At 36.2% G+C, this 23,068-nt stretch overlaps 1 protein-coding gene across 1 annotated transcript in view; it reads left to right on the plus strand.

Moving 5' to 3' along the window:
* The window catches only part of LOC106079389 (protocadherin Fat 4-like), a 207,697-nt gene that overhangs the window by 66,832 nt on the left and 117,797 nt on the right, over window positions 1–23,068 (plus strand). Inside the window, exons 2-4 of the mRNA XM_056027674.1 lie at window positions 18,142–18,338; window positions 21,023–21,136; window positions 22,534–22,656. The gene's annotated coding sequence lies outside the window, so the exon portion shown is untranslated. The remainder of the gene's footprint in view (window positions 1–18,141; window positions 18,339–21,022; window positions 21,137–22,533; window positions 22,657–23,068) is intronic.

Consider the following 23,068-nt stretch of genomic DNA (forward strand, 5'->3'; position numbering starts at 1 on the left):
TGAAAAAGTCATAGAAAGATAACTCTTTTATTTCTGCAAGTCTGACTAGAGTTATCCCACGTAACTTTCGCGGCGACAGAGAGCGCGGCTCAGAAAAAAAGAGGGGGGGGGATAAAACAAGTAATCTTCATCTGTATATATAATCTCTACGTCGCCCAACCATGCGGGACACCACGCACGCATGCGACTCTCTAACCCTCTTCCCGCCACTCCCGCCCGCACCCGCGCCTTTATTTCTCTCCAGGCATACGCACACAGTCATTTGCCCAAAGCCACCCCATTTGGACAACTGTGTCTTTCAGGAAGTGTCCACCCGTCACTAAATAGCGGCGTATGCTACGCCGAGGGTCGGCTCGTTTTAAATAATGCGTCAATGCAAATATGGTAAATCTAAACAACGACACAGACTCACTACCATCTTAAATGATCAAATTGCAAATGAAAGTAATTAACTGTACTATCCCTTTTATAAACTTAGTATTCTTTTCTCTATTGCTTGTTATGTTTACACCCGCCGTCATGCCCAGGCATCTTCAGCTAAGTCGTCGAACAAGTAACAATTTTACAGCGGGCCAATAGTAACACCACAGTGACATACTGCACTACACACGCAGAGCTCGGCTTTGTGTGGGACGAATAGAAATCAAAACGTATTCCTTCTCCATCTCGTGTGGAGTTTTTGATCTCCCATCGAGCGCCTCCCCAGGTGGCGGATAGGGGAATGCCCTCCAGATATGGTGGGTACCGGGGAAATAAAATACCCGGGGTGGACCAAAATCAAACCTGCTGCCTTGCAGGAAGTGGAGGGATCCACAAAGGCTAGGGCACCTTACCCGAAAATAAAGGCAGCTATCCAGAGAGCTGAAAGGGGCAGCCCCCCAGATGGTTATGCACAGGGCTAACAACTCTGTCATATAAAAAAATACTGTTACGAAAGCTAATACACACAAGAAAACCCGGACAGATCTCAACGGAAAACGACCTAGGCCTGGAAAAGGACATGATTTTTGTTTTGCGACATGGAACGTGCTAAGCCTTTATAGAGCAGGTGCGCTAGCCCAACTTACTGAAATGTTAAAGAAATATAGGATACCCCTTGCAGCCCTACAGGAAATCAGGTGGAAAGACTCGGACATTCTCAGAACCAAGGAGTATACTATATTTTATAGTGGTAGAAGCACTAACAACTTAGGTACAGGTTTTGCTGTTAAAAAGGAAATGGTAGGCAATGTCATTGGATTTAAACCTGTAAGTGATAGACTCTGCTCACTACGTTTGAAAGGAAAATTCTTCAACATATCATTTATCAATGTTCATGCCCCTACTGAAGATGCAGATGATAACACAAAAGAAGCCTTCTATGATGGACTGGAAAGAATTTATGATGAAGCGCCAAAGCATGACATCAAAATAGTCCTAGGAGATTTCAATGCAAAAATTGGAAAGGAACCAGCATTCAGACCAATAATTGGCAAAGAAAGTTTACATGAAGAGACCAACAATAATGGCATAAGATTAGTGGATTTTGCATCAGGAAAAGGAATGTCTATCAGCAGCACAAAATTCCAACATAAGAATATTCACAAGGTAACCTGGATCTCACCTGATGGCAACACCCAGAATCAAATAGATCATATACTCATAGATAAGAGACATGGATCAGACATACTAGATGTAAGAAGTTTCAGAGGAGCTAATGCTGACTCAGACCACCTACTAGTAAAAGCTAAACTTAGACAAAGAATAAGTACCATACACAATTACCAAAGAAAGAGAGCACAGAAATATGATAGTCAAAAACTCACAAAGGATCCACTTGTTGCAGAAACTTATAGAATGGCACTCCAAACACAACTGACAACATTAGAAAAGGACTGCGAAAATAACATAAATGAGCATTGGGAAATAATAAAGCATGCTATCAAAAGAACAGCAGAAGAGGTAGTTGGATTTAAACAAAAGAACGAGAAAATAGGGTGGTATGATGATGAATGCAGACAAACTATAGAAGAGAAGAACAATGCCCGAATGATAATGCTACAGAGAGAAACCAGGAACACTAGACAGCAATACAATGAAGCAAGAAGAAGGGCCACAAAAGTTGTAAGAAAGAAAAAACGGGAATGGGAAAAGTCCAAGATCACTAAAATTGAGGAACTAGCAAAGGAGGGAGACATGAGAGGAATGTATATGAAAATTAAAGATGAAAAGAACGGATTTCAAGCTAGATCACACATGTGTGAGAACAAAGATGGTCAGCTTATTACAGAAAACAGCAGGGTCATTGAGAGATGGGCTGAATACTTTGAGGAGATCCTAAATACCACTGAAGATGGAGACAATGGAGAATATGAACTGCCGCATGGGGGACCAGATCCCTTAGTGAACCCTCCAACACTCATTGAAACATCAGAAATAATTAGGACCATGAAGAATCACAAAGCACCAGGAGAGGACCAAATCACAGCAGAACTAATTAAATATGGAGGGAAAGACTTACATTCCCAAATACACAGACTAATATCAAGAATTTGGGAAGAAGAAGTAATGCCAACAGAATGGGAAACGGCTCTTATAACCCCAATACACAAAAAAGGATCCAAGTTAAAGTGCTGTAATTACAGAGGAATCTCTCTACTAAATGTGACTTATAAGATACTGTCTAGGCTTATAACTAAGAGACTTGGAAAATATTCAGAAGAAATCTTAGGTGACTACCAATGTGGTTTCAGACCCAACAAATCCACAACCGACCACATCTTCACACTAAGATGTATACTAGAAAAATGCCATGAATACAACATACCAATCCACCAACTCTTTATAGACTATAAAATGGCTTATGACAGTATCAGAAGGAAATACCTATATGACACACTACAGGATTTTGGAATACCCAATAAGCTGACAAGACTTATACATATGACATTAAACAACTCAAAAAGCAAAGTCATAATACAAGGAGAACACTCACGGGAATTTAGGATTAAACGAGGATTAAGACAAGGAGACGCACTTTCCTGCATGCTTTTCAACTTAACACTGGAGAGGGTTATAAGAAATATACACATAAACACAAGGGGAACTATTACTAACTACTTCAGGAGAGAAAACATGGGTCCACAACCAACAGGGACGATATACAGCCAACCTCTACAATACCTTGCTTATGTCGATGACATTGCCTTATTGGGTAAAGAAACCTCTGACATCGCTAGAGCCTTCATACAACTAGAAGAAGCATCTCGACCAGCAGGACTTGAGGTCAATGACAGTAAAACCAAGTACATCACAATGACAAGAGACAATCAAACAGAGGGACAAAATATCAAAATCAAAGACCACGAATTTGAAAACGTCCAAACTTTCAAATATCTAGGAAGTACTATTAATTTCAAAAATGACCTAGTAACAGAAATAAAGGAAAGAATAGCAGCAGGCAACAGGGCATTTTATAGCACCCACCATCTACTTAAGAGCAAAATGATTTCAAGTAAAACCAAGAAAATAATATACAAAACTATAATAAGACCAGCAGCAATGTATGGAAGTGAGACCTGGACACTGACAAAGACATCTGAAAATTTACTTAACACTTGGGAAAGAAAAATCCTTAGGAAAATCTATGGTGCCATACAGGATGAAACAGGGTGGAGGACACGCACTAACCATGAGTTATATCATTTATATGAAGACCCACCAATAGTGAACGAAATAAAAAAGAACAGACTACGTTGGGCAGGTCACCTTGAAAGAATGTCAGACAACAGAGGGGCGAAAATCGTATACAGGCAAAAACCAAAAGGCAGGCGACTCAAAGGCAGACCCCGAATGCGATGGATAGATGACGTGGAAGCAGATCTGAAGCAGCTTGGGGTTAGGGCGTGGAGACGAAAGGCCCAGGAGAGATCTGAATGGAAGGATGTGTTAATGCAGGCCAGAGCCCTCCATGGGCTGTAGCGCCACTGGGATGGATGGATTCCTTCTCCATCAACTGGGTGTTTACATTTCTAAAAGCAATACCTTACAACATCACTCTCCACGGGATATCATTGGGTTAGCATAATGAAAGACAAACTTTTTTTTGTAGGGCGAGATATCACTGAGGGTTAAGGGCGTCAGTTACACGAGAGATTTTTTTTTTGTTTACTTAGAATAGAATACAAAGGTTTTGGGATGCTTTGTATGTGAAAAAAAATAGTAGAGCGTGACGGGTAGTCAATGTTGAATGACGAAAAGTTGACTGATGTACTACATTTTGTTTTACAAAGCTTATATCAACTTTGTCTTTTTATGTGTCTGTCTGTCTGTTAAAATGCTTAGAACTTGTTTTCTCTCTCATTTCAAATTCTCGGATCAAGTTGAAACTTTGCACAATTATTCATTGTACACAAATTGTACCTGGCAAGACATGAATCAGTAAAAAAAAAAAAAAGTAACCTATTAGTTAATTAATTACTGATTATTAGTCATTAATTATTTTGTTTGATATCGAATTAAGGGGAATAAATGCTACTTAATGAGAAATGTGAATGTATAAATGGATTTAATTATTTTTTTTTGTAAGTAACTAGGTATATTATTTATTTTGATTTAAATGGAAATCAAAACGCATTACGGGTCAAATTAGTGAACTGTTTTGCTTAATGCAATCTAGTTGAGGCAGATGGAGATCAAGTACCCATCTTCTCTCTCTCTCCTCTCTCTATCTCACCATCTCTCTCTATATATATATTCCTCGGATACACTCACTCATTTAATCCATCCCATCCCAGTGGCGCTACAGCCCATGGAGGGCTATGGCCTGCTTTAACACATCCTTCCATTCAGATCTCTCCTGGGCCTTTCGTCTCCACGCCCTAACCCCAAGCTGCTTCAGATCTGCTTCCACGTCATCTATCCATCGCATTCGGGGTCTGCCTTTGGGTCGCCTGCCTTTTGGTTTTTGCCTGTATACGATTTTCGCCCCTCTGTTGTCTGACATTCTTTCAAGGTAACCTGCCCAACGTAGTCATTTAATAGCCAAAGTTAAAAATTTTTGCCAATTATTTTGTTCAGTTTTCGCGGCTCCGCACTTCTTAGCCACTCAATCGAACATTATAAACGCGCCCCAATAGCTTCGCAAACAAGTTCATGTAGGAAACTAAAAGCACGTGAAAGGCTCAGCGTATCAGAACAAACTTTAAGCTAAAGCAACAAGAATTCCTCCTGGGTTCAAGGGATGTATTTTGTAGTAAATATGTTGAGTTTTGACTGCATTACGGAATTCAAGTATCAAGTTATTTGTCACAGCTGTAATGTCAACAGTTGAAAATACGCTGGGTGAATGTTAGTGTGTTTGGAAGCTAGAACAAATGGTTATGGAAACCGCATGGTCGATCGAATCGGCTGTGATCATTTGATGGCATTCTTGTGTAGTCAACTGAAGTTCAATAACTAAATAAGCTATCTACAGCTCACGCTTTGTTCTTTTAAGGCTGTGTGCATACAGAAGACCTCACGTCTCAATCAAATTGTCCCGTTCTCTCCAGCTGAACTCAACGCGAACTTCAATATTATAGAAAAATGAAATAAGCAGGAAATTTACTCTGACTGAAAGGATACGTTAATATATTTTTAGATAGAATGGTAAAGAAAAACAAATGAAACGGTGGTCTATTAAATTGTCAAATGCAAAATACAAAAGTAAAGAAATAAATTTAGAAATACGTCTGAAGAAAAGGTATCTAAGGGGAAGAACTACAAAATTACTGCCTTGTCTTTCAATACTTACCGTTTTCTATATAAAACAAAATTAATTAACTACCACTAATTTATTAATTAATTTGGTTAGTTTTTTTGGTTGTTTTTTTTTAATTGATTCATGTATTGTCATCGACTATGAATAATTGTGCGAAATGTCTCACCTTGATCCGAGAATGGGAAATAAGAGAAAAAACGTGTAAACAATGTTTACTAGACAGACAGACAAACAGACAGATGTATTTTCTAATAAATACAGTTAAAATAAGCTATGTATAAAAAAGGATTTTTGACAACAATAGTTAAAGAAACCCATAGATCTTTAAGATCAATATATTTTTATACCATCGCTGGAGCTCAAATTACAACGCAGAGCGCTGACTTTTAAGTGGTGACGCGTGAGCTGGGGCTGGGGAAGCTGGGAAAATTTCGGTAAGCCTTTCGTTATATGTACAGCTCTGATCGATATGTGATGCTATACAGTTTCAATTAATTTGCAAATCGATAAATCAATAATCCGACCGATTATGATTTCTGACTATCACGCTACATTATTCCGTTCAGTGGGAGTAATAGACCTAAAATGTAGGTTACTTGAGTTTATAGTCAAATAATTAGCATTGCTAGTAGAACTTAAATACTTTGAACTTGTAGTGGGACTACAAGATTAAATTATGATAAATTAAACGCCAGCTATCAACAGTTTCCATCGAACTTTAAGTTATGTGTTTGTATGTTTATGTGTTTTCAGCTTATCGTCTTTCTAGCGCATGAAACATACAAAGGGCTAAGGTTCAATTCAATAGTTTAGCCTGCATTTTGACTCTCCTGGTTCTCCCCCTCTCTCTCTCACACACACACGCACGCACCTATCCCTCGTTACTTCTTGCTTAGAATTCGTGGAATTTTGAAATAAAATGACATACAATCCTATGGGGAATAGTTGACATATTTATCTCAAGTCAATAGACCTACTACTAATCTAAATCTAAAGTTATACTTTATGACTTCTAACCTTAACTCTATGACTAGCCTTGATGTTTGCTAAGTTACTAGTCTAGATCTAAATAAGTAGAATTAACTTTGCTTGCTGTATATTTTAGACGTATCACATTCGTCTTGATCTCGTGCAGAAAATAGTTAATATTGTTTTGATATTGGAACGACATTCTGAAACCTATAAGCTACTAGCCAACCGGACAGCCAGCCTTTCCCGGAGACCATCAGTGTCCTTTCAAAAAGCGATAGGTTAAACTGATCCATGTTGCATTACAAAAAATATCTTAATACGTTTGTACATATTGCTTTATTATTTACATTATAAGAGGCAATTATCACGCAGGAAATTGTCATTTTTTGTTGTATGACGACTGTAAATAATGACCTATCTTTCAAAAACTTATACTGTGAATAATGATAGGCCTATATATTTTGATATTTTGGGTTTTTGGCACATCGGCACAATTTAGGCCATGTCGTTCCCATAATCCCCCGAGGGTCATTCTCCCTTCATATCTCAAGAGCTAAATTGTATACAGTTAAGTTATTAAAAAAAAAAGGTCCATTCACAGTTCATATGGTAGAAATAGTAAAATTTTATTAATTTAATAAAAATCTGTTGAAAATATTATATATTCACAATTTCTTTGACCTATAACAAATCAAATTTTATTTAGTTAACCCCACCTCCCGGATAAATCCCAGTCAAATGACTAATGTACACCCTTAAAAAACAATTTCTGTGAATAATGAACTAGGTTACATTTTTACAACTTTTTTGAAACATTAAAGAAAATTTTTACTCAGATGAATTCTCTAAAGTCTTCAAAATAGTTTAGCAGAACACAAAAACAGAACCACGGCTGTATGTAAGACTCGCGAGCTGTTTACCTAAGAGTCAAATTCTAAAAGTGCTTCACTTAATGGGTTATCTAATATTGAATAGACTTATTTACTCGACCCTTAGGATTTATTTTCTTTTACATTTTATAGAAGTCACAGCGGTGACCTGATCACTATGTTATACTTTTTGCTGTTCTGTATTTTTTGTGTATTTCCTAGTAGGCCTATATTTAGCCTCCCAGGCTTCCCGCTACGCCAGAATTTTTATTTCAATTTCGTTTTCCAGCTCTGCACGTTGTTTTCGCCTCTAACGCGTTTTAAAATGACAATATACGCTTTTTTTCCCCGTGAAAACTGTATCAATGGCGAAGTCAATCGAGGAAGGAGTGATAAGGACGGGTAAACAATAGATAAATAAACAAACAAGGAACAAACAAACGTATCAAACACATTCAGCAAAAAAGGAAGAAGAAAGATAGGCCTACACTAATCAGTGGTTCTCATTATTTGGAAATACTGTCACTCGTTAAGGAAAATTGAAAGTTGTTTCATTTTAAAACTCAAATGCATCAAAATTGTCCGTGCACTATGAAGTATTATAAATAAATTGGAAGGATGTACACCGCAACATTTGATTCTAGTAGCTATATAACCAAAATAATTTTTTTTCTCACATTTTCTAATCTATTAAGTGTTGACTAAATGTCAAATTTGATTATTTTTATCAGTTGCAATTGTTTAAAATAATATTTTCTGTGTTTGTAAAAATGTTCCTTCAGAGTTGAAGATAATTACTTCCTAGTCCAAACCTCCCGCAGGAAGACGGGGGATATGAGCGGGCAGGGTTTGAACCCAGGACCATCGATAAACCTGAACCACAGTCCCGAGCGCAAACCGCACGACCAGGCAGCCATCCTGTTAGATATATGGATACGTGTAGGACGTAATCGTCATCTATTTTGAAGTAACATCTTAAATTTATAAGAAAGGATATGATTGGGGATTTTCGCAGTAAATCTTAGACACAGTAGTCTGATCTTTATTGACATCTTCCTTTTTTATGATCAAATGTTCATTCTTAAAGCACTAAAATACATGTTTGTTTCACAAACTTTGTTCCGCAAGGCATGAATAGATGTTCCTGGAAGTATTAAAGAAATTAAATACCAAGATTACAGGTGAATTATTAAAGAAATTAAATACCAAGATTTCAGGTGAATTAACTCCTAAGTAAATGCAGAAATGAAAATTTGAGTTTATTAGTTCTTCTCGTTCACGGTAAAAAATCCATAATGACATCACTGTGTATTCTATAGGTAGAACATCAGTATGTATTCTATAGGTAGAACATCACTATGTATTCTATAGGTATCACGACATCACTATGTATTCTGTAGATATAACGACATCACTATGTATTCTATAGGTAGAACATCACTATGTATTTTATAGGTATAACGACATTAGTATGTATTCTATATGTATAGCGACATCACTATGTATTCTATAGGTATAACGACATCACTATGTATTCTATAGGTATAACGACATCACTATGTATTCTATAGGTAGAACATCACTGTGTAATCCATAGGTATCACGACATCATTGTGTATTCTATAGGTATAACGACATCACTATGTATTCTATAGGTATAACAACATCACTATGTATTCTATAGGTATAACGACATCACTATGTATTCTATAGGTATAACAACATCACTATGTATTTTATAGGTATAACGACATCACTATGTATTCTATAGGTATAACGACATCCCTATGTATTCTATAGGTATAACGACATCACTATGTATTCTATAGGTATAACGACATCACTATGTATTCTATAGGTATAACGACATCACTATGTATTCTATAGGTATAACGACATCACTATGTATTTTATAGGTATAACGACATCACTATGTATTCTATAGGTATAACGACATCACTATGTATTCTTTAGGTATAACGACATCACTATGTATTTTATAGGTATAACGACATCACTATGTATTCTATAGGTATAACGACATCACTATGTATTCTTTAGGTATAACGACATCACTATGTATTCTTTAGGTATAACGACATCACTATGTATTCTTTAGGTATAACGACATCACTATGTATTCTATAGGTATAACGACATCACTATGTATTCTATAGGTATAACGACATCACTATGTATTCTATAGGTATAACGACATCACTATGTATTCTATAGGTATAACGACATCACTATGTATTCTATAGGTATAACGACATCACTATGTATTCTTTAGGTATAACGACATCACTATGTATTCTATAGGTATAACGACATCACTATGTATTCTATAGGTATAACGACATCACTATGTATTCTATAGGTATAACATCACTATGTATTCTATGGGTATCACGACATCGCTATATATTTTAAAACTTCTGACTTCTGACGCTCAAACTTCTGACTCTAATTTGAAACAAAGAGACAAAAAAAACAACCATTAAATGATCTCTGGTTCAGTACTTTTTTAAAGAGTAGCCTACCGCAAGATTTCAAAACAAGCTGCCCGTTATTTTACTACAGTTTCCTAAGACCTAATTGTGCGCTGAAATATTTTCTTATTATGTTACAAAGTATAGAACAGGTTGGACTCCATACCAGATATTTGAATTTAATTTACTAATAGTGCTCCTGATAGCAATAATTTATGCTCTTCAATGACTCTATATCATCAAAGTCATTAAACCGGTATTTTTAATTAACAAAGCTTTTATATCAACTCACTCCGTTAGTCTGACGTAACATTAGTACGTTATTTCTCTCACTTACCATTCTTAGGTCAAGTGAAACTTTGCGTGACTTTTGATCGTCCGTGGCAAAATCAGTAAAAAAAAATAATAACCATTTAATTAACTAACTAGTGGTAATTGGTAATTAATTAATTTTATTTCATATCGAAAAAAGAAAAACAAATCTTACAGTATTGAGAGAATTGGTGTAAACGTTTATCTCTTTCCCCTATATAAGTTTTATTTGTTTGTTTTTTTAAGAATTTTTTTTCCTTCATATACTTATGACTGTATTTTATTATAGTTTACATTTCAATATAAATATTAATGCCACAATTAGGACCATGGTTTAATTATTATTATTTATTTAAACAAATCTAGTACTGGGAAAGGAATTCAATTGGGCCTTCGAAAAATGCATTTTTTTCCATCTAGGCCTGGAACTGATGGTTCGTATTATCTAATATCATCAATTGGTTGCCTTATGATTAAAGGATGAAAAAAAAAGGAGAAAATAATTAAAGTTGCTATATCTAGAATTCAGAAGCTAAAAAGTGAGTGATGAAGGGTCGATCAGTAAAGATCATCTGCAAAGCAACAGTTGTTTAATTTCGGAGTTGTCACTCCTAGATGGATCTCTCCCTAGTTAACGAGCTTCATCAACCCGGGTTTAGAGTTTAAACGCACAATACTCGATTTTTGCAATCATTTCCCTGGAGTTTTGAGATGGTTTAATTGAATATCCTAACCACAGGAATACCCTATCTCAACCTCCATGACTGTAAACCAGTTGGTCGCGGCTGTTTATTTGATATTCTCAACTAACCCTTATATCTAAGTTTTTTCCCCTTATCCGCCAAATGGGGACGCGCTTGATAGAAGATGATAGCTCCCCTAAATCACAACATTCTAACAAAGACATACACCCATTCTAGAATACGATGCCACAGCTTGGGGCTCAGCAGCCAAAACCAACTTACATAAAATAGATAAGATACAAGATATAGGACTAAGGATAATGACAGGAGATATAAAAACAACACCCATTAGAGCTCTGAAGGATAGCGCTGCCATTATTTCTTTGGATGAAAGAAAAGAAAAAGAAATGCCACAATTCAACAAAATGGAAACCTTAGAGAGGCACCCACTCAAATCCAAAATCCACATGACTGGCACCCAAAATCAGCTAAGAAGAACTCATTTCGTTCAGGAATCACTGAACCTTAAAAAGAAAGACCAAATTAGAAAATATCACTATTGAGTCAACAAAGCAGCATAATGCTTCCGTAGTAGGACTAAAGCTTCTCATTCCTTCTATAAGAGACAGCATCAAAAACGTAACAAAAAATCCGACCACACCCAAACAAAACTCAAGGATAAGTGAACATTTTTCGAAAAAAACAACAACATTACCCTAACAACCAATGGTTCAGAGTTTACACGGACGAATCATCTAAAATATGTAATACAAACTGAGGAGCTGGCATACTAATCGAATAACCCAATGGAGAGAGACTAGAAACGCCAATTGCAACTGGCGGTCTCTCAAACAGCCACAGAGCTAAAAGGCGAGCACTTGAACTAGCAGCTACCACACTAGTAAGCTACCTATGTACACCAAATAGCCAGATTGCCTTACTCGCCGATACCAAAACAGTCTTTCAAAGCCAGAAAACTCGGATACTTCGTATAAAGCAACTCAGTAAAACTCTTGTAAGCCGTAACATCAACAGCAAAGAATCTGTTCTTCGATGAATTACAGCACACATTGAATTAGAAGGCAATGAAAAAACAGACATACTGGCCAAAGTTGGAAGAATGAACAGACAAATGAAAATTCCTCTCTACCCAAAAGAAATAAAGAGAATGATAAAGAGTAGAATAAATGAGAATCGGACCAGCTCACATCCCAATTACAAGAAAAAGGACGCCTATAATAAGCTTTTCCGACATGACAAACCTATAATTTTTCGCCTAAAATCCGGACACAGCATATGTTCCGGAAGCTAAAAGTGTCGAAACTTGCCCCTGTGGAACATCACCAGAGAATGCTGACCATGTCCTTCAAAACTGCATACTTTGTCAAGAGGCCCGAACAAGACTCTGACCCCGAAACCCTCTTATAGAAGAGAAACTATACGGTGAACTGCCTGATCTAGAAAACCACTGCGCGGTTCATCTCAGGATTACTGATCTGAACTCTCCAACATGAGAAATGAGAACGAAGAAGCAGAAGAAATTCAATCCAGAGATACTGTATTATAGACACTTTCGTCGTCTGCTTTCTTTGTTGAATAAAACCTTTTTTTTTTCTTTAAAATCTTCTCTCTTTTCCGTTCTTACCCCACACAAAAAAAATTGATTTAGGACTTCATAGTGTTAATAAAAAAAAATTCTTCGCCTTCTTTTTTCTTTTCTCCACCATAAAATCCAGTCCAGAATCTTTCCAATTGTTTGTTTTATTCTCGAGAAACTCGCAAGACAGGAAAGTCTAGAGTACAATGAAATCCAATAAAATGCATTCCACGCATAAGTAAAGACTTTAAAATAATGTACTATTCTGTGGAGGTTTATTTATTTAGTGACTTATATCCTATGTATCGTCATTTTTTTTACACCTGAAACTTTTGCTGAAATTATTGTGTAATGTAAATAAGATTTATCAACCAAATGCATTCCCCCTCCTTCCCACCACTACATTATCATACTCGACATGGTCCTTGGTTATGGATAAAAGAGTTAAGATACTCCTGGTGAATACGCATTTAATAGGTAGATGGTAACAGATAGACAAGAAATAAAAAATGTAAAGTACATTTGTATGGCGGTGTCGCTTGATACAAATATGCATTTCCTGTTTCTTATGGTGAAAGTTTGAAATGACAGTGTGAAGTCTGCAATTACAGAATGTGTAGTAAATTCTTTTCATGGAATCCTCAAGCTAAGTATTAATTCAATCTCTACGTTTCAATCTTATTATGTCGAATAGTATTAGTTAAGCATAGAAGCCTGATTATGTTAGGCCTATATAGAAGTACGTTTACATCTAATACTGAACTTCAGTCTTAGAGAGTTATCATATAAGCCTAGTTTAACAGCGTTAAAGAGAGAGAGAGATAGAGGGGGGGGGGGAATACATTTAAACTTTGACATATAACGTCAAGTAATTGGGGTAGGGGTGCGGGGGTAGTTTCTAGACCATTGGTTTTCTGTCTTTAAAAACTATAGGACAAAGAAGCTGGTTGTGTGTGTGAGTGTGTGCGCGCACCCATGCGTTGTAGTAAAGATAATCGTATAAAAAATGAATTGAGACATGCGATCATTTTAATTACCGAAACAATGCTGTGTGTATATCTTCAGTTTTGATGATAGTGTTGTTGAAGATATATTGTTATATAGGTTATTGCAATGATAGTCGTTTTTTAAAACTCCATTCACTGACCATTAGGTCTATATCCCCTTATTAATTAAGACCAGTTTAGCTGAAGGATCCCTCGTGCAGTTTCTTTTTTTGCTGGCCGCCTTTTTATTGAAGTGATGATTTTGTTTGCTGTTTTTGTAAAAAGGCAACTTTTGTTTGTAAAGTGTGACGAGATTTAGCTGAACCAATTTATATCGACCATTTTTCGAGCGTTATCATTACGTTTCACCTCCTGAAAAGATAAACATATTTTTTTTAATGCGTTTTAATATTTTTTATTTGATATTTTTATTTCATGACGTTTTTACTCAAGCTACCAATCATAGTGCTTTAACCCTAGACACTAACATTGCTGGTAGTAGCTTCTGTATCTAATTGTTTGTGAAGTGCTATTTATTCTTTTAAAGTGACCATTTTAACCTTCTCACTGATGACTATAAATATTAGAACATATTTTGAGATATTGATAGTCCCTAGAATACATGGCCTAGTCTTAAAATAGAATGCGCCATAGTTTTGTTCAATAATTTTTACTTTCAGACTTCAACGATCTAACAATTTGCATCGTTTTAATTTCATATGGTTTATCTCATAGTCTATGGTTTATCTATTAGCATTTTATGTAATTTGAGGAAATGCTATTAAAAATGGGCACTTAAGTTCATTACCAGAATAGGTTTGAACAAAACAAATCTAAAGATTTTAAACTATGCCAGTTAATTTTTTTTTCTGAGACTGCTAAGCAGTTCTCTATGAGAACTTGAATTGTACTGAATGAAGCTGTGACTATTCTGGACCGATTTTAGGATAAAAAGAAAAGTTGTATTTATTTTAAACTGCTGGATGCTTTCTATTTGACAGTGGTAGGGGAAAAATGGGAGAGAAACGGTATTTCACAGCGTCTAAGAATTTCTATGGAATCCCCAGAGCGTGTTAGAATGTGTACAAAAATTGAACTGTCCCATACCCACATACCTATATAACCACATACATATAGTTCTAAAGCTCTATACATTTTTTTTGAAGTCACGAATGACTTGCTGTTTACAAAGCTACTAAATTTCACCTGGGGAAAATATAAAATTACTTATTAAGAGATTTGAAGATAAGAGAAGAATTATATATAATGCACACAATGAATGTTATGTTCATGTAAGCCTAGTTGTCTGTAGTAGAATAAAAAAAAAGTACCTTGTGCTCAAAAGGGCAGATGATGTCAAGGTTATTTGTTTCTATGCCCGGCGGTTAACGAGGGTGTCACGTGGCCAACACAACGTCTAACTACCTTAACTTTCGCCAAATATTGTAAGGTTGTCTGATGTCTGCAGTATTTCAGCAGAAACTAAGCAACATGTCCTTCAATTATTTTATTTTTCCTCTTATAAGAAAGCTAGTCTCCGCACACTAATTTCTGTGAAGTAAATCCAAGTTATCATCTATACAAGCTCTTAATAAACTTCTTTTTTTTTAACTGAGAGTCTTTAAAACTCATGTTATGTAGATTCAGGGATCATCACTTGTCCTTTAAGTCCTTCTAGGGATCGTGTTACAATTATTTTCTTATTAGATAACATTTACATTATCTGCCCTATAGATTTCAAGGTCTGAAAGGGGAACTTTACTTTTAGGCGCGGTGGCTGATTAGTAAATTGCTTGGCTTCCGAACCGAGGGTTCCGGGTTCGAATCCCGGCGATGACTACGATTATAAATTTCGGGATTTTAGGGTACCTCTGAGTCCACCCAGCTCTAATGGGTACCTGATATTAGTTGGGGAAAAGTAAAGGCGGTTGGTCGTTGTGCTGGCCACATGACACCCTCGTTAACGAAGGCCACAGAAGCATATGACCTTTACATCATCTTTCCTATAGATCGCAATGTCTGAAAGGGGTACTTCCATTTTTTTTTACAAGTTACTAATTGTAGTTGATCAAACGAATTCATTTTCAAAAGAAATTCAAACCTCACATTCTATTTCATCCCTTCTTTTATTTAAATTACGATACTCTAAGATTGGAATTTTTTTGAACTAGCCGTTAAGAGACGGGCCCTTCGCCAAACAAAGGTAGAGTTAGACACTTCCTTTATTCTGTGCACCGGATACAACAAAAAGCTAGCTATTTCAAGTTCTATAATAGTCACTTCCGCTGGGAAATAGTTTTGGAAGATAAAATATACAGGAATGAAAATTACTAGTCTAGCTACAGTGCAAAGCAAACACCGAGGTTTACACTTCTAGCTATACTTTGTTGTATTTGTGAAATAATTAAAATAATAATAAAAAAATTAAACAGGCGGCGGTAAGACAGAAATAAATAAACCTACATACATACATTCAAACGAAAAAGACATAGATAGATAGATAGATAGATAGATAGATAGATAGATAGATAGATAGATAGATAGATAGATAGATAGATAGATAGACAGATAGATAGATAGATAGATAGATAGATAGATAGATAGATAGATAGATAGATAGATAGATAGATAGATAGATAGATAGATAGATAGATAGATAGATAGATAGATAGATAGATAGATAGATAGATAGATAGACAGATAGATAGACATACAGACAGACAGACAGACAGATAGATAGATAGATAGATAGATAGATAGATAGATAGATAGATAGATAGATAGATAGATAGATAGATAGATAGATAGATAGATAGATAGATAGATCTAGCCTGAACTACACACATTTCCCTATTTTCCTCAGCTGAATTCTCCAACGTAAATGATAGCTCTGTGTTCTATGTGAAAGAAGATGAGCCCGTTGGATTCGTGATCGTACAACTGGAGTACACCAACCCAGACAATAAGTCTTTAACTCTGAAACTAGAAAACAACGGCGGTGGGCCATTTGTAATATCAAGTAACAATTTACAATTGTCGGGATCGTTGGATTATGAGACTTCAAAAACCTATAAGTTATCAATCACCCTAAAGTAAGTTCAAGTTGTAAATTTTGTGTTGTTATATGGCAATGAAAATATATGATTTTATATATCTAACTTATCATTATATATATATATTGTTGTGTGTGTGTGTTACGGCCAAAGCTCGAAATCGGCCAAATCGACAACGTTTGAACATTTCTGGCCGTTTCACGATTTGGTCATCAAGTTCGATAAATGGCTGAGAACAATCCGCAAAAGTCGGCAAGAAATGGTCATAACCAGATTTTAAAAAATATCTTACATAACATACGTTAACGAAATCTGTCATAATGCTTCAATCATTTTCTATCATTGTTAGTTACTACGAGATGAATTTTAAGAATATCTCGAATTAAGCAGCATTCGCCGGTCAGTGATCGTGAAGACGCGACTGTTTAAAGTATGTATAAGAACTGTTATTTACCATTGTTTAGCCTATTTATGTCAGCTTTATTGAACAGTCTCTAACGTGACTTTATTTTTTTTGGTAATATGACCTACCTTCTAACCGAAAACATGCATATAGAAATCTATACAAACACGAGCGATGGTTCTGAATGTTTTGGTGCAGATCGTTTTTTATTGGAGCCGTTTTGGTGCGAGTTGTTTTTTTGGGGGCCGTTTTGGTGCCAGTCGTTTTGCCGCTAGAAGCTCTGATTAAAAAAGAAAAACAAATAGTTTTGCAATAAGCTTTTTTTTTTATACATTCTACTCCTTCAAGTTTTAACTATTTATGAATACATATTGTATACTGTGATAGGTCAGATTTCTACATGTGAACATGATATTGACATGCTTCCCTTCCCCCATTTCCAAACTCAATGATAGGTGAGGTGTAAGAAACGCAAACAATTTGTTTTTTTATATTTTACTTGGAGATACCATAAATTACAAACATCTTTGTGTGTGTAAAATTATTGCTCAAATGTCATCAAAAACGACCTTAACGACAAAACGTCTTGCTTCAAAAGTAAAAAAAATAATAATATTAATACCCAAAAAAGAAACCTCTGTCAAAATAATAAAAAGAAGTGGCAGAGGCAGTTCCATGGCCGTACCGTCTCTAAAACATAGAGCAGACAAACTAAAAATTATCGTCACAGCTAGCCAACCGTCGTTTCACAGGAATCTACAGCTGTGCTACATGCCGGCAAGTCTTAAACTAGCACGTCGGACATTGGCCAAGGATTCCCCAGCACTTTGCGAAGTGGCTGGCCAAAGTAGAATAAACACTTTTAATTTCAAGTTCACCTGGTATTGGTCAGATGACACGGCCATTTAGTGGCTAATTCACGAAATGATCACTCTTGGAGCTTTGTCCGTAACATATACATACATTTATAAATAGTAAATCAAACAACTTTGTGACTAATATGTTCTGTATGATTTATTTTGATATTTCCACAGAGATGGTGCTAGTATTAATAATCTTGTAACTTTTGACGTTCACGTTGTCAATGTTATCAACGAAGATAATCTCCCGAACATTACTGTCTACAACGGAAGTGTCACTTTGAATGAAGAGAGTCCAGTTGGGACCATTGTACCTTTTAATTACACGGTACCAAATCTGGTGAACAGGACTGCTGTGTATACTCTACAAAGTGAGTAAACATTGCTTATACTCAGAGATAGAGAGTCAATAGTAAACAAAGTTTTAATAATGTCATTATTTACGTCTGTGCCGGCGCCCTTTGGCCTAACCTACTAGGAAGTCTTCAGGCATAAACTATATAAATGTACCTTTTTATAAAAAAAAATATCTGCTTACATAAATAAAGGAAGTACAATGATACTAAATTTACAAGTACTTTTATGTGACTGTACTGTCGCAAACAAGTTTTCAAAACGTTGACAAAAACAAAAAAAAAGTAACATCAATTTTTTTTCAAATTCTTCTTTTAAAAATAAATGTAGCCACCATATACATTACATGTCTAGTACACCCATCTACAAAGAAAACATTAAATATAATTGTATTTAAATATTTCTTTTTAAAAATATTTTTATTTGTTAGTTGATCTTTCACTTTCAATGAATTCGATTTTAATCTTATTATTCAATTGGCAAATTATTATTTTGTAATTTCAAAAACTTCAAAACAATAGAAAACTCTTTGTTGTTTTTTTAATGGTTCATATGTAATTAGATTGAATTAATTGGATCTAGATTCTAGTAAGTAATAGACTCATGCTAACGTTCAACAACAAGCGATTCTCAAACTGTGGGGCACACAACCCCCACCCCCCTCGACTTCCTGCTTAGCTGAGGGGGGGGGGCGTGGCCGGTCAATTCACTTCATAAGTGGAAAATTTATTTTCATTGTATTCATAAATCCATGTTTTAATATCCCTTCCATCCCCCCCTCCCGGTTAAACTTTGCATTGTTTCAGCTTCACTATGTATATTTATATATATATATATATATATATATATATATATATATATATATATATAAGTGTGTGTATATATATATATATATACATATTATCATGGGCGTAGCCAGGATTTTTTTCGGGGGGGGGGTTTGGGGGGTGTGTGTGGATCTTTTCTCCCCCCCCCCCCCCCCCCGCGAAAAAAAATTATATGTATTTATATGTATTTAAGTATTTACATTCTACCCTTCATTCTTTCGGAAGACGTTTATTGTGCCCTAGATCCTGGAGTTAGTGGAAAAATTGTAGATTCCCCGCCATTTCTAGCAAGGGGGTCTGAGGGAGCGATAGGAGCTCCCCCAGCACGGGGCGAAGGCCCCGCCGCCAAGCATTATTTCTGATATTGAAAACCAACAAAATGCATATTCTGAGGTATCTAGAGTGCATTTTCCTGCTATTAAAAAGTTCTATTTCAAAAACCTAATGTGCTATTCTTATGACTTAGACCCTCCCGAGCCGTTCGGAGCATTTGACATCAAGCTGTTTCCATAAAAATCTGTCACTGGTATTGTCTGAAGCCTCTTCCCACCTGCCATGAGGACCTCCATGAATGAGTGGCGTCAAGTTGTACTAGGATATCATGCAACTCTTCTTATGCGTAATTCAATTTGTCGGAGAACATGTCCCGCAAACCTCATGCGTCGCTCTCTCACAATCTTACTAAGGGGTCGACTCCCAGTTCGGCATAGGATTTCCTTGATTTAGACCCTATCTCTATAACTGACTCCTAAAATCTGTCTTAGCCATCTTTGTTGAGCCACATTTAGTGTTTTTCAATTTCAGCAGATGACTATTCACTGCAGTTTATTAATGGAACCCTGCCACTGGTAAAAATGTGTAACCTCTCAAGAATACGCTCTTGGAATTAAGTGACTGTAGTTTGCTTTAGATTTTATATCGTAAAGAGAAGTGTCATCTGTTGGGGGTTTTCCAACTCAAAATGCTCTGTAGGGGGATCTTAAACTCAAAACCATCTGGAGGGGTTTTAAACTTTAAAAAAAAAGCCATCTGTAGAAGAGGGGGTTTAAACTCAAAACCCCCGATTGGATTGGCTACGCTCAAATAATTTTAGTATGTAATTTGCTTTTTTTTATATTGAAGAGGTATTTTTAGCATCAAACCCCTCTGAATGGGGGTTTAAACTCAAAACCCCTTTTGGCAACGCTAATAGCATTTTGAGTGCGTAATTTGCTTTTTTTCTTATACTGAAGATGTATTCTTTATCCTCAAACCCCCCTGGCGGGGGGTTTAAACTCAAAACCCCTTTGGCTTCGCTCATAGATTATAGAGTGAGTAATTTGCTTTTATTTATATTGAAGAGGTACTTTTTAGCTTCAAACTCCACTGGAGGGGAGTTTAAACTCAAAACCCCTTTGACTACACTCATTACATGTTGAGTGTATAATTTGCTTTGTTTTTATTATTAAAAAGGTATTTTTTACCTTCAAACCCCGCTGAACTGGTAGGGGGTTTTAAACTCAAAACCCCTTTGGTTGTGCTGGGGCAAGTGATGGTTTAGTATTAAAAACTCACCTAAAATAAACAAAATTAAAGCAAAAAATCAGTCACTAAATTCCGACTCCCTGGGGGGGGGGGGGAATTCATTTGGGGGGGGGAGGTTTGAACCCCAACCCCCCCCCCCCTGGCTACGCCCAAGCATATTATACATATATAGAGAGAGATAGATAGATAGATACATAGATAGATACATAGATAGATACATAGATAGATATCGTCAATTTAAGTCAAAAGTGTAAGTCCATAGATCTATATATGTCTTAACCCACGTCGTAAGACATGATTAATGCAAATATTTAAACTTTAGTTTGCTTTTACTATTTTTTTTCTTTTAGATACATCCTCAATATTCACAATAGACCACCAAACCGGGGTGATCACTCTAAACACAAAAATTGATGCAGATTCTCTACCATCAGCCAAGCTAGTTTACACCATAATCCTGGAAGGTATGAGTTCAAAGCTTAAATAATGTATTGCTACCGGGTTATGCGATATTGGCGTCTCACAACCTGTTTGAATTTCAAATTTATATGTGTGTGCGTGTGTATGTGCGTGTGCGAATTAGTGTGAAATGTTTTTTTTTTGTCAAAAAGGCAGGAAAAAATAGGATGAAGAAATCTTTAGTGTCTCCCTTCTTGTGAAAGCATCAATGCTTGATTTGTTTTTTTCATGAGCAAAAGTCGAATTCATACTTTTGTAGATTTTCTGTATGATCAGTGTGGGTGGATATATATGTGTATTGGAGGCGCGGTGGCTGAGCGGAGACCGGGGTTCGAATCCTGGTGAAGACTGGGATTTTAAATTTAGGGATCTTTGGGCGCCTCTGAGTCCACCCAGCTCTAATGGGTACCTGACATTTGTTGGGGAGAGGTAAATGCAGTTGGTCGTTGTGCTCGCCACATGACACCCTCGTTAACCGTAGGCCACCGAAGCAGATGACCTTTACATCATATGCCCTATAGACCACAAGGTCTGAAAGGGGAACTTTACTATATATGTGTGTTGTGTTTGTTTTGGTTGTGGTGCCTGCGCTCTGGACTGTCGTCTCGATATCCACCGATATTTCGTCTTGCCGAAGGTCTGGGCTAGGATTCAATTCTGAAGGTACAATCGAAACGGGTTAAAAACAAAACAGTACGCTTTTAGACTTATGTATACATGTGAATTTGTTTTTCTCTTTCTTTGTCCTAAATGACAACGTAAATTGATTTAATCTTGGTTTTGTATATAACATGATGTGTCAATCCAGAAGTGACAGGTTCGAATTATTTGGCCGGATAAAGTTTACATTGTTAGGAATTTGATTGATCTTTAAAAAATAATGTTTAGACATTAAAAGGGGTATTTTTTTAAAAAAGATCCATTCCGCCGCTGATGTATTTTGAAGACAAGGTTCAGTTCATAGACCAATGATGGTTGCATTACTGTTTGGGATGCGGTCCGGACTGTCGTCTTGATGGTCAATGACGTGATAATCTTCACTCCTGAAGTAATGTCCAAAACTTAAAAGCTAAACAATCTTTGATTGACTCGTGATTTCTTGTTGTTTTTGCATTTTACTTTTATTAATAGGAATTTATTCTACGTTGATGGTATTGGTGGAAGTTTTTAAAAGATACTTCAACTGAATGTTGACATTTCCCTCGTTTTTTTTTTACTCACTCGTCTCCCTCCCTCCTGTTTCTCTTACTCCGCCTCCTCTTTCAATCTAATTCTGCTTCCTATATTTTTTTTCTCTCTTTCTCATCATCTTTTTATTTTTCATGCTTTTCGTTTCTCCTCTCTTCTCTCTCTCTCCCTCTTTTATCATTGTAGCCTTGACTTTGCTTACTTTTAATTCCAGTGAATACTAGTGATGCCAGATCGTCGTCTGTGACCCTCACCCTAACAATACAAGACATCAATGACAACCCGCCCAGGTGTAATGAGCTGGTCCACTACAGTAGCGTTGCAGAAAACACTACAGGTAATTAATACAGTTAACTTTCGCACCGAGATATTATTATGGTGATTCGAGCACAATACGAGTGGTATTAACATTGAATGTGTGGCTGAGTGGTATAAACCGTTTTGCTATTTATCAAGGGGGCTTGAGTTCAAATTCCAACTTGAGCTGAGCTGTGTTTGCCGAGCCATTCCCCTCCCCTCTTATGTCCCAAAAGAGATCTAGCCCTCTAAAGTTGGCAAATATTGAAATAGCCTTCTATTTATCTTTGTCTTTGTTGACACAGGTAAAAACAATAAACACCTTTCAATAAAAATGTATTATTAAATACAATCTCCTTCAATATGCCAACGAGCAATGTTAATCAAACCGTATGCTTCAAAATATAAAAACTCAATCCAATAGTAAGATTTCTCATATCTTGAGCCATCAG

The sequence above is a fragment of the Biomphalaria glabrata genome, chromosome 4, assembly GCF_947242115.1.
Source record: "Biomphalaria glabrata chromosome 4, xgBioGlab47.1, whole genome shotgun sequence".
Classification (NCBI taxonomy): Eukaryota; Metazoa; Mollusca; class Gastropoda; family Planorbidae; genus Biomphalaria; species Biomphalaria glabrata.